Genomic DNA, 17,178 nt, shown 5'->3' with positions numbered 1-17,178 from the left:
ATGAGGGTAGAGTTCTCAGGATGAGATTTATATCCTTATAGCAAGAGACCAGAGAGCTTGCTCTCCCTCCCTACCCTACCCCCATCCTCCCTGCCACGTTGAGGATACAGCAAGAAGGCAGCCATCTGAAAGCCAGGAAGAGAGTTCTCACCAGAACGCAACCATGCTGACATCTTGATCCCAGACTTCCCAGCCTCCAGAATTGTGAGAAATGACTTTCTGCTGTTTAAGTCACCCAGTCTATGGTTTTATTATGGCAGCCTGAACTGAGACACAACCATTCTCCACCACCACACCAAGCAATTCTTGTTCACTGTTTGCTATCATCCTTTTTGGAAAGGGTTTCAAGTTTTCACCTTTCTACCTATAGGACAGCAACAGAAGGAAACAATCTCTCCTGGGAGGAGACGGGCAAAGAAGTGAATGATGAGGCTGAGCAACTCATAAGTATTTTCATCAACTCCTTGCTCCAGCAGGCTTTTTGCTCTGCCCTGATACTCCCCCTGTGGATACCACACTAGCAGTCTGGGCCGACGCAGTAAAGGAGCTGGTAATAATTATCCATCTTAGGGGAGAGGAAAGAACAAAATTTAAACCACAGAGACAAAGAATAATGTCGTCGGTAATTAGACAGATTCCCACCACAGATACCAGTTTTTTTCAAATATGATCAGATAAACAAGAAGATTCCTGAACAGTGTTCCTTATTCCTAAAAGAAAAAATAAACTCAGCATTCAGGGTGCTCAATGAAAAGAAACCAAACTTCAAGCCAATGTGAGACTCACCTCAGGGTAGGCTCAGAGAAGGCTTGAAGGGCCACAGGGGAACCGCTGTGTTCAAGTCAGAACCTGTGTTGAGTCCCCATTTCAGCTGAATTTCCTAGAGCCTCCAAGATTGTCAAATGCTGGCTCCCCAAAATATCCACAATATTACCAAAGCAACTTGTTAATAAGACAAAGCTCACTGTAAGGGAGAGCACTGCCTTGTTAGTCTTAGTAGCATCTTAGAGGGGAGAGAGAGAAGCTAGGATATTTATTGAGATTTCAAGGCCTGGTTTAAAGCAGGTCTTTCAGTGAAGAGGCTTGGTTAGAACTGGGCAAGGATCATTATATGATGGTTTGGGATCGGTAGACACAACAAAGCAGGTATTTTGAAAGGAAGAGTTCTGCAGTCTTGCGGTGTAAACTGTTTGACGCTTTCTATTAAAGAGTTGATGGGTCTTTCGGGAAGTTCCTGGAATGAGCAATAATGTTATTTGTAACTTTCGTCTTCCAGGGCAAGAGCATCCTGGTGAAGAGGAGCAGGATATGCCATCACAAAACATGCACTTTGGCATAAGCATTATTTTGAGGTGAAGGCAATTAATAAGAAGCAGATAAAAAACAAAACACTCCCTTCCCTGCCCTTATTTTCCTAAAAGCAGGACATAAATTTGTAAAGTTGTCCCCCCTCAACTCTCTTATCAGGAAGGACAAAGTTAATCACCAGAGAAAACTCTAGACTCTTAACAGCCCAGAGGTAGCATCAGAGGAATCTACATAACTAGCCCTTATCTTCCATTAGTTCCCCCATACATTTATATTCCCACAATTTTCTGACCCTAGAACCTCAAAGTCCTTTTCCTTTGTCCTGTCACTTCTCTAAATATCCATTATTCTTTTGTTAAGATGCTATATAAGCCCAAGTTCTAACCCCCCCTTTGAGCACTCCCATCTGTAAGTGCAATGCACATGTTAACAAACCTGTTTATTTTTCTCTTAACCTGTCTTTTGTCAGTCTAATTTACAGGGCACCAGCTGGAGAACCTAGGAGGGTAGAACCTAGAGGGGAAACGTTTTTTCCTCCTGTACACGGGAATGATAATGTTAGATTGATGACATCAGTAAATAGTAAAGTCAGTTTAATGCAGAAATAAGCTGTGTGGATGGTTTCCATTCTCACTCCATGATACCCTTAAGTGTATTCAGTTGTGTACATGTCTACTTCCCACCCCAAAATTTGTAAGCTCTCTCAGAGCAGAGATTATATCTGCCCTGAAACATTGCCCATTGTCTTTTCTGTCCCCCATACTGTTTCAGCTTCAAAATCACCATCAGCTCTAAGACATGTCTATATTCTAGAAGTTTCTATTATAATTTTCAACCTTTCTGTAGGCAGAAAGCTGCTAAGCAAGATGAGAAACACCAGTTGTGGGGTTTCTAAATGAAAAACTGAAAGCATCTTAGATTCCCTGAGCTTGTTCAACATCATTCATTCAGAGAGTATATGTTTTGAGCTAATTTTAACATGGATTGATTGTTAAGCCTTCTCAATTGTTTGCAAAACAGTGCTAAAATAAGATAGCTTGGGTATGTAAAAGTATATTGTATTTTTTCCCACAGCAGTGCTAAGTGTTTAAGAATCACAATTGTAAAAGTTCCATTTTAATATGTCTTTATTTTTATTACAGCAGTTTGTCATCAGCAAAACACTGTGAAGTTTCCTGAGGAGAGAAGAGTAATCCTGCATTTGAAATGCCTCAGAAAGAAATGTTTTTCATTATCACTGGTATTATTTCAGATCCTATGTTAGTCACAGATGCCCCATTGATGACCTTTTCTATGAGTCTGCTTTTATTTCAATCTTGTAAAATGCTTTTCTCTTTTAGAAATGATGTTGCTCTTCCTCTTCTCACTTTCATTGCATTTTATGTATCACTTCATCAAATGTTATAAGGAAGGGGATCTGAGATAAATTACAAGTTGATGGGAGGTTTCTCAGAGACTTGAAGTCACTTGAAGCTACAAGAACGCTCCATGAAGATAACAATGGCTGGGTCTTTTTATAGCTGCATTTACCACACCCAGCACTATGCCAAGCATGCTGGGCATTTTCTCAATTACTCCTTAAGCCTTTTTCACATCCATATTAATAAATGAGACCCTCAGGTAACTGCTGCTGAGAATGTCAAATTCTACTTCTACCTCACATTATCATTCAACAACCCTTCATTTTCTTAAGTAATCTGTTTAGTTCTTTTCTTTGGGAGTCTCAGGCACGATTATATGCCAAATGGGACACTGTGTTCTCCACAGTTGTCAAGTGATGGATTCCAGGGTCTCCTTAAGGCCGCAGTGGTGTTATACGGGATTGCGTAAGTACAAATTGAAAAACATGCCCCTGGTTTTTACATTCTATTATTTGTTTTCAGATCATGATCTGCAACTTTGTAAGTGTTCCAAGGGAAAGGCTGAGAAATGCAGCCTCGAAAGATATGAGAGAGAATGTGAACAGTGCCTTTTATCCAGCTATTAAAATTTTGAATGGTGTAACTACAGGTAGGCAGATAAATACCTAAAGTTGTATTTCCCAAAATGTGGTAGATAGTAATCAACAAATGTGTGAAAAGGGCACCTTCATTGCATACCTTTGAGAAAGCTGAATTAAACAAAGTTAAATTCATTTCTCTACTGCAGGATTTCTAGAGCCTTTAATATGTTCTGCAGGAGATACAATATGCAATGTTTTTCCAGTTAATGTGTAAAATAGGACACTTTTTCACAGAATATTTCTTAGGACTAATGTTCAGAGAAAACCTATTGGGAAACACCAGGCTAAAGTATAAATATCAATTAACAAATGTCTCCAGGTGGCTCTTGTCCATCCTTTACCAAAAGCAGATGAAATTATTCTTGTCTTATTCATAATTCCTACCAAAGTCATAGGACGAATCTAAATAAATATAATGAGTTATATACCTATCCCTCACCATTTGCTCTGGTCAGGGAAAAAAGAATATGCTTTTTAGATGGCCTGGGACACACGCCCATCCCTAATGTCCCCACCTCTGGGAAGGTGGGAAAGGCAGTGGGGTCAGCTGTACCCACATGGACTAAGTGAAAAGTCATTGGCTAATATATTGGCATAATAGTACCTACTTTATATGATTGTTGGTATTAAATGAGATAATGTATCTAAAGCACTTTAGCACAGTGCCTGGCTCATAGGAAGTGGTAAGTGGTAACTGCTATAACAATGACATCAACATCACCACACCCTATTTATTCAGGGCATGTCATCTTTAACCCACCTAATCTAGAGCAACTGCCTCCCAACTGACCTATCTATAATCCTGTCTGATAATTCCTCAAACTGCATTTAAATTATCTTTCAAAAGTTCTTATCTGAGCATGCCGTACTCTCTATAGAACTCTAGAATAAAGTTCAAACATTTGCCCACAGAAAGGTCTCTCCGCTGCCCGGCAAAAGTCTACATTTCCAAGTTCGTCTTCCACCTGGTCCCATGGTCTCTACATTTCAGCTCCACTGCACCCCTTGTCCCCGAAGACACCATATACTCTCATTCATCTGTCTGTTTAATCACATCATATGTTCCTGCTGTTCCCTGAAAATGGGATATACTTCCCCTCACTACAACTACAAAAAGCCTTCAAGGCCAACTCAATTACTATCTGCCCTTGATATCCCCAGTCAGACTTAATCACTGTCCCCTCTCTGCTTCCATATGCTTTTTACCTCTATTATAGCGCTTTTCACACATCCTCATATAACAATTACTTATGCCTGTGTCTATTTCCATGCATTACTCAGGACTGCCCGTTACAAGTGATAGAAACCTAATTCAAACTTGCTTGGGCAAAAATATGAAGGTTAAATTGAAAATATCCTGGGTAACTCATGTAATTCATAAACTACATGAATTACCAAACTTCAAAGAAGACCAGAGATACACCCAGATACACCCTCTGAAAAAAGCTACAACCACAGATGAAATGCCAATTTTGTTCCAAAGAAAAACCCTCATCACAGTTTCTCTCTGTGAGTGGGGTTTCCTTTTCTCTGTGAAGTGTATTGAGGTAAAATTTACTTATAGAAAATACTTCCTTTTTAGTATACAGTTGTATGAGTTGTGACAAACACATACAGTCATGTAACCACCATTATAAACAAGATACAGAATGATCCTATGACTCTCTGAAACTCCTCTTTATACTCAAACTCTCCCTGTAAGCTCACATCTTGGCAACCACTGATCCATTTTCTGTTCTCACCATTTTGCCTTTTCCAGAATGTCATATAAATTCATACGGTATGTAGCCTTTTGAATCTGACTTCTTTCACTGAGCATAATCGTATTTGAGATTTATCCATGTTGTTGCATGTACCAATAATTTCTTGATCTTGCCTTATTACATTAACTAGGACCTCCAGTGTGATGTTGAACAGGAGTGGTGTGAGAGAACATCAGTGCTTTTTTTCCCCAACGTAGGGGGAAAGTGTTCGGTAATCCATTATTAAGTATGAGGTTAGCTGTATGTATTTTTGTACATACCCTTTAACAGGTTGATGAAGTCTCCTATTCCTACCTTGCTGAAAGTTTTATTATTGTTGTTTTAAATCATGCATAGATATTAAATTTTATAAAATATTTTTTGCCTCTATTGTAAATATTATGTTTTTCTCTGTTAGACAAATATCTGCTGATATGATGAGTAACACTGATTTTTGAATGTTGAACCAGCATTGCATTTCCAGGATAAACCCCACTTAGTCATAATGTGTTATCCTTTTTATATATTGTTGGACTCAGTTTTCTAGTATTTTGATGATGTTACTGTTTTTCTGTTTTCTTGTTCCCTGAATTACTGAGAGTGTTGAATTCTCCATGTTCATGAGAGATACTGATTTTTAGTTTTATTTGTAATATTTTTTCTGGTTTTGGTGTTGAGGTAAAATGAGTTGACAAGTGTTCTTTCTTCTATTTTCTGGAAGAGTTTGTGTAGACTTGTTCAGGATTATTCAGGTTATCTATTTACTCTTACATGAGCTTTTTGATAGTTTGTTTTTCAGGTAATTTGTCCATGTCATCTAAGTTACTGAATGCATGAACATAGATGTTTGCAATAACCCCTTCTCTTTTTAGTGTCTGTAGAATCAACAGTGATGTTCTTTCTTTCATTTCTGATGTTAGTCATTTTTTGTCTTCTCTTTTTTCCCCCTTGCTCAGTCTGGGTAGAGGTTTATCAATTATATTGATCTTTTCAAAGTACCAGTATTTTGTTTCATTGATTGTCTGTATTTTTTTTTCTTTTAAAGTCTATAGTTCAGTGTATTTTATTATATTCAGAGCTGTGGAACCATAACCACAACCTAATTTTAGAACATTTTAGTAACCCCAATAAGAAACCCCAGACCCCATTAGCAGTATCCCACCCCCCTGACTAGTTCTAGGTACCTATTAATCAACTTTTTTTTTTTTTTAATTTTTTTTTGAATTGATTGTGCCTATTTTCTTTTCTTTAATTTTTATTTCTACATTTATCTTTATTTTTCCCTTCATTCTGTTTGCTTTGAGGTTTAATTTGTTTTTCTTCTAGAGTCTCAAGGCTTAAATCATAGGTTTGAGATGTTTCTTCTCTTCTAATATAAGCTTTTGATTCCATAAATTGCACATATAGCATGCTTTAGATTCATCCCACAAATTTTGATGTGTTGCATCATCTTCATTTAATTCAAACTGTTTCCTAATTTCCTTTGTGACTTCCTCTTTAACACATGGATTATTGAGAAGTTATGTTGTTTACTTTCCAAAATATGCATGGATTTTCCAGATATCTTCCTATGTATTTCTAGCTTAATTCCATTATGGTCGGAGAACATACTCTATAATTTCAATCTTTTGAATTTCTTTAGGTTTGTTTTATAGCCCAGAACATGGTCTCCCATGAATGTTCTATATGCCTTTGAACAGTATGCATATTCTTTTGTTGTTAAGTAGAGTGTTCTGTAAGAGTCAACTAGTTCAAGTTGGTTGATAGTGTCTGTTGTCTTCTATATCCTTACTGTTTTTCTGTTTTCTTGTTCTCTGAATTACTGAGAGTGTTGACTTCTCCAGCTATAATTGTGGATTTATCTATTTCTGCTTCCAGTTCTATCAATTTTTGCTTCATGTAATTTGAAATTCTCTTAGGTGCACACATTTTTAGGATCGTTATGACTTAGAGATTGAATTCTTTGTTATGTAATATGCATAGGTAGGTTCTGAAGTCCATCATGGCTTCCTCACCCACAGAGATCATAAGCAAGGCCAAACCTGAGTTTCACATTTTGTCCCCCATCACCAGAGGTTAACTCTTTCCCAGGTAAACTTAAAAATGTACTCAAATGACCCACAGTTTGAGTTAGGTACTCAACTCAGGAACAATCAACAGTAGCAAGGTGGCAGAGTCTGTAAGAACATGGCATCTACCCTGTAAATTGCATAGTTGGAATGAAAAAAGAAGCAGTTCACAGGGGGAGGGATGCTGGGAAGATACTAAAAGTGTCTGCCATGCTCTCTTCTAAATCATAAAAATGCTGAAGGCATGACATTTGTCATATTGTTCATGTTTATTCTACAGAATCTAGCAAAATATCCACCAAGGAAGGTTTGGCCAAGGGCTTTGTTTTGACTGCTTGTTTCTCCCTCTGTCTAGTCCTGTTTCTTTCCTTTTTCCAATAGGTGGTAATGCTGAGAGCACTTCCTGGTACACTTCCTGCACCCTGATCTCCATCTGAGTCTGCTTCCCAGCAACCTGACTTGTGACACAAGATTCTCTTTTAAGAATCTAATAAAAGATATAGTTCTGTTTGGAAAAATATGACCACATAAACATTCAACTTTAAATAAATTTAGGACATTCACAGCACTCTGATTTTCACCATGAACCCAAAGAAAATTGTTTAACTCTCTCATTTTTAAAAGATATTTATAACTTGCCTAACATTATATGATGACTCAGTGGGAAAACTAGAACTAAATTCTTGTTTCTATTCACATAGTCAATTACATTTTCCACCATCTTGAGAAATTTGGGGAATTTGCCTGTTTCTATATTTTAATTACTCAAATTAATAAACTGATAAATATGGAAAACATATCATGTTCCAGGTACTCTGCTTAATGTTTGTCCTGCATTATTTCATTTAGTCCTCAGAGGAAACTTTTGAAGTAGACACAATTATCTTCATTTTGCAAATGATGGAAATGAGGTTATTTCAAAGTAACTTTCCAGAGGCAGTATGAGAGCCAACATTTGGATCCCATTGTCTTTCTATAGAGCCAGTTCTCCTAACAGCAATACTACATACACACATTGGAAATGTTCTGTTTATAATACATTTTATTGATTTTTCCACATATTACAAATCTATGAAATAGGAAGCCTACACAAAGTTTGAAAACCTGAACTCATTCCAAATGGTTGGAATTAACTCATTAACTCAGGAAATAGCATTTATTGAGTGCTTACTATGTACCAGGAGTCTCAATTGACAATAACCTAGGAAGATACAGTCTGTGTGTGTAAGGAATTTAAAGTCTAGCAGGGATACAGATATTAAATTATTATAAGTGTAATTTTAGTTTAACTCATGCTAACTTAAATTTTTGTATCAAATTATGGTTAAAAAAAAAAAAGTACAGAATGCTATAAAGGCTTTTAACAGGGCAACCTAAAATAGAATTAGGGAGTTAGGAGAGGCTTTCCTAAAAAGTGATATTCAGGCTGAGAACTAACAATGATTACAGAAAGGTCCAGTGAAATGAGAGGAAGTAATGTGTTTGGCAGATCAAATAGGGATGGAAGACACAGGTCTCTATTTCAGTGAAGGATAACCTTGTACCAGGTTTCTGAGTAGCTTTGATTACCCTTGCCTCCATCTGTTCTATTTTGAGCATGTTTTAACTTATTTGTACCATGTTTTTACAATGTGTGTTCTCTTCTTCAGTTCTGTAATTATTCTCCATCATGAATGGAAATGAAATCTTGTTAGTAGTTCTCATTTTCTTTCTGGTTCAGGCAGTCATCTCTGTGGAATGACTTGAAGAAAATGCTGAAAGCAGTCTTTATCCCACTCTCCACCACCTAACTCATCAACACACAGCTGTATAAAACCTCCCACTCAACCACTTCACTCATTTAACTATTACCCTCCATCGTCTTCATGGAGAGGCAAATCCTCCTAAGAGTGACCATAAATGAAGCCCCTAGATCAGGCTGAATGATTTAATTACATTTTCTGCTTTCCTTATGACCCAGATGAATAGGTGTCAGCAACCTGTCTCTTACTTTTGAAAGGTTGTGAATCCCTGATGTAGCCCAAGTCTCAGAAAACCTAGTTTTCCCCCCCGCTGTGACTGTGAATGCTCCAATTCTGTCTTTGGTACTTTGCAGTGTCACTCAGAAAGGTACAAAACAGTGTTCAAGCTGTTGATAAGGGTGTTCTGTACTCTCCTGGAAGTGTAGCCAGGCATTTCCACAGCCAGCCAACGGACCTTCAGATCTAAGAAGAATGGCTACTCCTGAAACCACTCAATCCAACTCAGCTCCCTGCCAGGTCCACTTGATGAGAAGGGCCAGTTGTTTCTGTTGATGATCCTATGGTCTAAATTTAATATGTGACCTGAGAAAATGGGAAAAGCACAATACAGACAAGTATTTGGGAGAAAAATGATTCTGCAGACATCTTAGGTTAGATCTTTCAATTTCCAGAGGCCTCATTTTTCTCAACTGTAAAATAAGGTAATGGGACTAGACTCAAAGATCTCTTCCAGCTGGGGTGACCAACTTTTCCAGGTTTGCCTGAGATGATTCTGATTTTAAAACTGAACATCTCATCTCCCGGAGACCTTCTCAGTTCCTGGTGATGTAAGATAGTTGGTCACCCAGCTTTATCCTCTGGTCCATAAGTAAGTCTTAACTTATCACTTGATACAAATGTATTTAAATTCACTTTGGTTTAAATGGTAATAGTCTCAACTTTATGATGTTTAATTTCAACAGAAATGCAAATATTTTTGTCTTACTTCTCACATAGCCTTTAGCCCTTATACATTGTTCATTTAGGTAATTTAGGTAAATGGGTTCTAATAGAGTTGAAGTTTGAGGGTTTTTTTTGGCTTGTGAAATTCTTGGATATACCACATTACTTGTTTTGATTGACTGTGGTATGACATCTTTCAAAAGTGGCAGAGCACAGTGACATGATGTCATCAGCGATCTTCTCAAGAGCTGTTCTTCCAGCACCACTTATCTGACAGGGCAAAACACTTCACAAAATCTACAACTAAGCGTCACAGGTATTTGTAACTGCTACAAAAATCATCAGCTGTTATTTGATATTAATATCAATGTAATTATTTCTGTGGCTCTTCCAAATTCACTCCATTTGTAGTCTCTGCTTAGAAAGGAAGCAATGACCTCATCCTTAGCTACTATTCTGACATCAGTCATAGTGTCTAAAACCCTTGTTTTCTTCACAAAAGAGAGAAATCAGATGACCTTTGCTCTGATCTTTGACTTGATATTTACAAAAGCTAATTATGGGGTGGGCCAACTCTCCTTTATCATTCAGAGATATTTGGTTAAGGTCTACTCTTTAAATTAAAAAAAGAAAAAGTCATTCAGGAGACTGTTTAGGGCTGTATACAGTATGATGAAATCTAGAAAGCGATAGTTAATTTAGAATTTTGGCCGTCAGCATCGATTTTCTCAAAACCAATCAAGTAGAACATGGGAGTCGATATAAGTTAGTCATTAAAATCAGTGTTTCAACTAACAATACAGAATCAGTCATCTGGTGGTCTGGTGGTTAGAGGTCAGAGAGATACACAGTCTGACAGCTTCAGCATTAAAACCTCTGCAGTTTCCAACAGCACACCCTCTGCTACTGCATCAGCAAGAAAAGAACTGCAGGCAACTGTGCATTACTTAAACTCTAAAGGTTGCTTGGCTAATAAGGACTGGCCCTAAGATTGAGTGCAGTCATATATCCCCATAGTGCACATATCTTGTTTATTTACCTTTAATATAGTCTTTACGCTTATAAATAGAGATTTTAAAAGGGTAAGATTTCAGAAGAGAAAAAAAAAATGCATTTGGCAATTAAAACTATGATGGAGGTACACAGCATTTCTCTTCCTCCCCAGGCTTCTCCTGGCAATCTTTTTCTCAGGGTAAAAGTAGAGGTCTGATTCCTTTTGTTCATTCCAGCCACCGCCCTTTAGCAATCTGTGTCTGAGCAAGACTGCCACGCCCAATCATGGGACAAAGGCAGAAATAGGGGAACTCTGGATACAGAGACAGCCCGACTTCGTTTACAGATGTGTAATATATTGGTCTCAATGACATGAAGGTGCAAATAAGTTGCTATCTCTACAAAAGAACAATTAAAACAGGGCACTTAAAATATATGTATGTTCTAAAATGTTATCTGATAAAAGTATTCTTTTCCTAGAAAGAAATGGATATGGCCAAAGGGTTCTCTGATTTTCAGAAAAAGGGTGAATGCTGCCCCCTTTTGACTGTTAGGAGCTATGGATACCATGCAGCCTTAAACTGGAATCATACATAATGCAATGGATGGGCTGTGGGAATAAAGATACTATTTCTGTAATGAGAAATCTGATTAAATCTTGGAAACTGGAAAGCAGAAGGGAATTCAAAGTTTATCTAGTAAAACTCTTAATGGGACTTTACTAGCTTCCTGGAAGATTGTTCATCCTTCATCCAGCCTCCTACATCATTATAATTTTGCCTCTTTTATAGACTTAATTCTGCCTGTATTAATCATTTGAGTTTATTGTTCTGTTTCTCCCACTAGTGATAGACTCCTTGAGATCCTAGGCCATGTATTCTTTTGCCTATGTAAGTGTCACAGTACCTACAAAGACCAGTGCTTAGTGGCTGTTCAAAAAATATGTTTATTGAAAGCAAATGTCTAGCTGAGGTCAAGATCATAGTCTAGTTATGAATGGTTATCTCTGAGCAAAGCTAATGAGTCTATCTGGGGCTTAAAGTCAGGGTATTCACAGAAGTGGTGTCATACTTTAATCCAAGAACTCTAGACTTTTTGAACAAATATCCCCAGTAAATTTTATGTTTATTTATAGATTATATGGATCTAATACTGAATGATTATGTTATACACATCAAAAAGACACACACACACACAAAAATTAAACAAGATGAAAAACTTAGTCACACTCCACACATATATAACGTTGAATGAAACAAACTAGACACAAAAGAGTGCATACAGTATGATTCCATTGACATAAAACTCAAAAAACAGACATAACTAACGTATAGCATTAGGAGTCAGTCTAGTGATTACCTTCGGGGAAGTACTGATTAGAGGGAAGAACATGACGGAGTTCTAAGACGCTACTAAAGTTTTATTTCTTGATCTTGATGCTAGCTGCACAGATGTTTCAGTTTGTGAAAATTCATTAAACTATACACTTATGTGCACTTATCTGTATATATCTCATTAAAAAAGATTTTTAAACAATATTTTTCTCAAACTCCAGGAGACTGACTTGCATATTTCCTAGGATACATGCTCACTATTTGGGATACCTCTGCTCTAATTAACAAAGTTAATCAAACTTTTTCAGGTCCTGGTCAGACAGAAAGACATCTTCCATCTATGGAAATTCTCTAGCTGGAATGCCTCTGCATCAGTTCCTAGTTGCTATAGCAACTACAGGGCACCTCTCTTCCTTGAGAAAGAGTTTGTTCATCTTCCTACCATCTCAGGTCTGTAAGATATTATTGCTCACTTGGGAAAGTCATTTCATGCATGTGAGCCTATCTTCTGGGGCGAAGGCAAACACTTTCATAATGAAGAACCTCATGTTTGCCTCCCACAGCCTCAGATTTCCCATCTGTAAAATGGGAAGTAGACTTCATGGCTTTGTGGGGAGGATTTACTACATTAAAATGTGAAAAGGACAGGGCTTGGCAACTTACTGACCCTTTAATAAATTTATTTAAGAAATTTTCTATATTATTAGGGAAAATGTCCTGCTCCATGAGTCAGAGGACCCACATCCTAGACCTGGTTTTACCAGTCATTTGATGAAACCTCCAGTATTAAGTACATCACTAAATGTCTTAGTTACTTCAACTGTAAAATGACCAGATGAGCTTCAAGTCTCAATGGTAACCACTTAGACATGAATAAAGACTAAAAGAACAATACAGAACTCTGCCAGCCAGTGAGCAGAGATTCAATGTATCCCTGCTGCGTGATTAGAATTTTATGACTTGCTGGCCAGTTGCTTCCTTGGTTTTTCACTTTATTACTACAATTTCCTGTGATAGTATAATTTCCTGTTTTCTCCCCTGCTTTCCTTTTACCTTACTTAACCACATTGTGTTGCTGGACCATGAAGTTTTAAGGAAAGGACTCTGAGGCGACTTCAAGCCCTTTGTGACTGACTGGTTAGCCCTCCTAACAGGACATGTCCTCTGACACACTTGAGAAAAATGATGGTAGTGAGAGCAAACAAAAATGATTTGGCCTGTGTTAAAAGATACAGCAAGGAGAGGATGTTTTAAAAGGAAATATGTCGGTTATTAAATTTGCAGAAGCAAAGTAGAACAATGCAAACCAATTGCTATTAAAAGATGAACTGGAGATGATGCTATTCAAGAAAAATATCTGGAATATTTTAAGCATAAGGTTAGCTAGAAAACTGGGAGCTCAGACCTTAGGTATTGGGTTGGCCAAAAAGTTCATTCGGGGTTTTCCGTAACAGCTTACAGAAAAACCCAAACGAACTTTTTGGCCAACCTAATATAAATCTGCTTTTAGAGAATAGTCAAGTCCTAAAAGCAAGGAGGAACACTGCTTGAGGTAGATGGGCACAGCTCCAGAAAACACATTAATGCCCAAACATAAATGTTTAGTAATTGTACATATGTGAAAAGATATAAAAGGGATCAGAAGGTATACAAAAATGCTATGGCTTGTTTAAAACTCTGAGACAATTGAATAGAACTAAAGAATAAACAAAGGACTATGGAACTGTTTATATGCAGCCTTTCATATTTATCTCATTAATATACTTGAGATAAAGAGCTGGGTAAAACTAGGATTAGATGATGTTAAGGACAGAGTGATGGATGAATGTAACTGCAAAGAAGAAATATGAGAAAAAAGAAAATGGGAGATTAGAGTTAGCTTTCAAAGACAATAGAGTAACAGAAAGAAGCAACCCAAGATAAATATTCTTGTAGAGAAGAACAGATAACAACAACAACAAAAAAAAAACAGGTGTTTTCATCTGGGGAAGGCTGAGAGGCCAACGCAAATGCCAGAACTGTCCACGGGAAAGGGCAGGGCTGTGATGAGTGAGGCTAACTCCCATTTGGGCGGATGATTGCTTAAAGCTTACTTTGGAGAATCCACCATTTGAATACCACCTAGATTCAGGTGCATAAATTTCTTTAACAAATGATACAGATTTCTTCAGAGAACTTGACTTTGTCATGTAAGGCAAGAATTATCTGGCTGGTGGGAAAAGCTTATCAACTCCTAAAGCTGTATACTCCATTAAAGTACTTATGTGAGACACTGGCAAGGGGTTTCTGTGTGTCCTGAATATAAAAAGAACTCTCTATTAGGTGAAATATCTCCTACAGCGGTGCTTCTTAAACTGTGTGGTAAATATGAACCACAGGGGGATCTTGTTAAAATGAAGATCCCTATTCACTAAGTTTAGAGCCTGAGATTCTTCATTTCTAAGAAGTTCCTGGGTGATGTCCATACCTGGATGTTGGTGCTTGGCCATACTTTCAGTATTAAACATGCACATTTTAAAAGGGGAAAGAAACATTAACAGTATGAGACAAATACCAAATCACTATTAATTCCAGCTAGAAACTGAATGGTTCATTTAAGAAACAAAGATAACTAGATATAATTCCAGCCCTCCAGAAGTTCACTATCTATTTAAAGAGACATTGTATTGTTTGTAGCTGTTCACATGACTAAGCACCATAACAGAGATATGAATATGGAGCTTTGCAGCACAGAGACAGGAACCTGACTAACAAGGTAGAGAAACAAAAATAAACACCGTATACAAAAGCACAGAGGCCAGGAACTGCAAGTAATTTAGTATTGCTTAAATGCAGAATTTATTTAGAAGAGTCAAGTAGATGAGATTGGACAGGTAGGCACAGATCACTAAAGGCTTAGTTTTCCATCCTGAGGCATTTAGACATTATCTAATAAGCAATGTTAAGCAGTAAAGGGAACACACTGACATAATTAGATTTGTGTGTTTAAAAAGTCATTCCTACTACAGTATACAGTATGGGTCATAAGTGTGGGTGGAGCCAGAGGTGGAAAAACTATTGTAATAGTCCCAGGAGAAAATAATAGGAGCTTGAATAAATCAATGGCAGTGGGAATAAAGAGGGAGGTGCAGATTCAAGAGATATGTATTTAAGCAAGCTGCCAGAGTACAAACCAAGACACAAGATGAAGCACTACAACAAAGAAACCTTCACATAAAGAAAGGATACTCTTCCCATGCTTACATTGCAGAAATAAGTTAACAGAGGGTCATATATTTTAACTTGTGTCAATGATGTAAGTATCACTTTTGAGCAAGAGAATGGTGATGACAAAATGATACATAAGATGGACTAGAATTTTAAGATAAAAGAGCTAGAAACATTACATGCTATATTGGCATCTGAAAAGATAGGATGGAAAGAAGCAGCCAGTTTTTGCAACCTAACATCAAGAAAATCTTTGTCCTAAGTATGTAAAGGAAGTGAAAGCCTACTTAATAACAAACTGGATAAATAGTGAGAGCCTGAATTAACCATCAAACAAGAAACATTCTGGAGAGGGACTTAGAAAAATTATAAATACACAATAGATGTTACCTCAGGCTCCACTGATCTGAAAAGATTTCTTTTTTAATTACTGTATGTGGGTCATGACAGCAACTGAAAACTGCTTTCTGACTCAGGCCCTCATTAACATCATCCATGGATGAGCCTTTCCCTGTTCCCTCCCAGAAGGGATGAGAAATAGTTCCTGAACAGCTAGCACCCGGTAAATTCACCATGAGTAGCTATGGGCCAAGCAGCTCCACACCCTGGCCTCTGCTTCAGGACTGCTTCCTTCTTTTCAGTACTGCCTCCCTTGGCATTAGCCTGTGCTACAAGCACTGCAGCTACATTCCTTCTCCCACTTTTACGTTCCTGGACCCAATTCAAACGTAGGGGGGATGGTTTCCGCATACCAACAAGCAATTCCCTGATACCACCCGGGTGTCCTACTATTCAACTCAATTCTGACTCTGTCTATCTGGAGATAGCATCAGATTCCATAGGTTAAGGGTCCAGTCCCACTAGACTGTCTGCCCCACCCACCCCAACACACACACACACACACACAAACTTCAGACACTAGTTGCAAGCCCAGGTTGTTACCTGTGCTTCTGACCGACTGGCTATAGATCAGAGGTTCCCATGACCCTCTCTCCTTGGGTTCAATTTACTTGCTAGAGTGGTTCACAGAACTCAGAAAAACAGTTTACTTACATTCACCAGTTTATTGTAAAAAGATGATAAAGGATACAGATGAACCTCCTGATAGAAGAGATGTGTAGGGCAAGGTATGTGAGAAGAGGTGTGGGGCTTCCATGCCCTCTCCGGGTGCACCGCTCTCCTCAGATGTCCATGTGTTTAACAACCCAGAAGCTCTCAGAAGCCTATCCTCTTGGACTTCTATGGAGGTTTCATTACATAGGCATGATTGATTAAATCATTGGCCATTGATGACGGATTCAATCTCCAGTCCCTCTTTCCCCGTAAGGGTGGGTGTTGGAACTGAAGGTTCCAACCCTCCAATCACACGGTTGGTTCTCCTGGCAACCAGCCCCCATCCTTAGGTGTGGTCCAAAAGTCACCTCATTAACATAACAAGAGACTCCTTTGTCTCTTCAGCACCTAGGAAATTCCAAGGGTTTTAGAAGCTCTTTGCCAGAAGCAACAGAGACAAAGACCAAATATATATTTCTTATTATAAATCACAATATCACACTCCAGAACACACTTATCAGCCTCTAGTGTGCAGAAGGTGGGAGAAGTCCCTGACTCTTGTGACGTGCAGCAGCCCTTGGGCCACTCTTCTGTCACAGGACTCTGCTCCCACTGGCATCATCTTCCTTTGCATCCCATCCTCACTCCCAAAGATTTGTTTCTATCCTTACCACATTTCCCTGCCCTCTATCACTGGCTTCAGTTCCAACTCCTACCTAAGGACCCCAGCTGCACAGCAAAATGCCATAATAAGAACTGATATTGCTGCAGCTGAGGTCATTTTTT

At 38.1% G+C, this 17,178-nt stretch overlaps 2 long non-coding RNA genes across 11 annotated transcripts in view; one reads left to right on the top strand and one right to left on the bottom strand.

The window, feature by feature from the left end:
- The window catches only part of LOC309630049, a 384,028-nt gene that overhangs the window by 329,483 nt on the left and 37,367 nt on the right, over positions 1–17,178 (bottom strand). The window lies entirely within an intron of this gene.
- Positions 52–17,178, top strand: part of LOC309630071 — a 29,993-nt gene continuing 12,866 nt past the window's right edge. The window contains exon 1 of the long non-coding RNA XR_014245406.1: positions 52–17,168. This is a non-coding gene — a long non-coding RNA (uncharacterized lncRNA). The remainder of the gene's footprint in view (positions 17,169–17,178) is intronic.

This window comes from Balaenoptera borealis, assembly GCF_965194805.1.
Source record: "Balaenoptera borealis genome assembly, chromosome: 5".
Taxonomy (NCBI): domain Eukaryota; kingdom Metazoa; phylum Chordata; class Mammalia; order Artiodactyla; family Balaenopteridae; genus Balaenoptera; species Balaenoptera borealis.
This window is presented reverse-complemented; position numbering and strand designations above follow the sequence as displayed.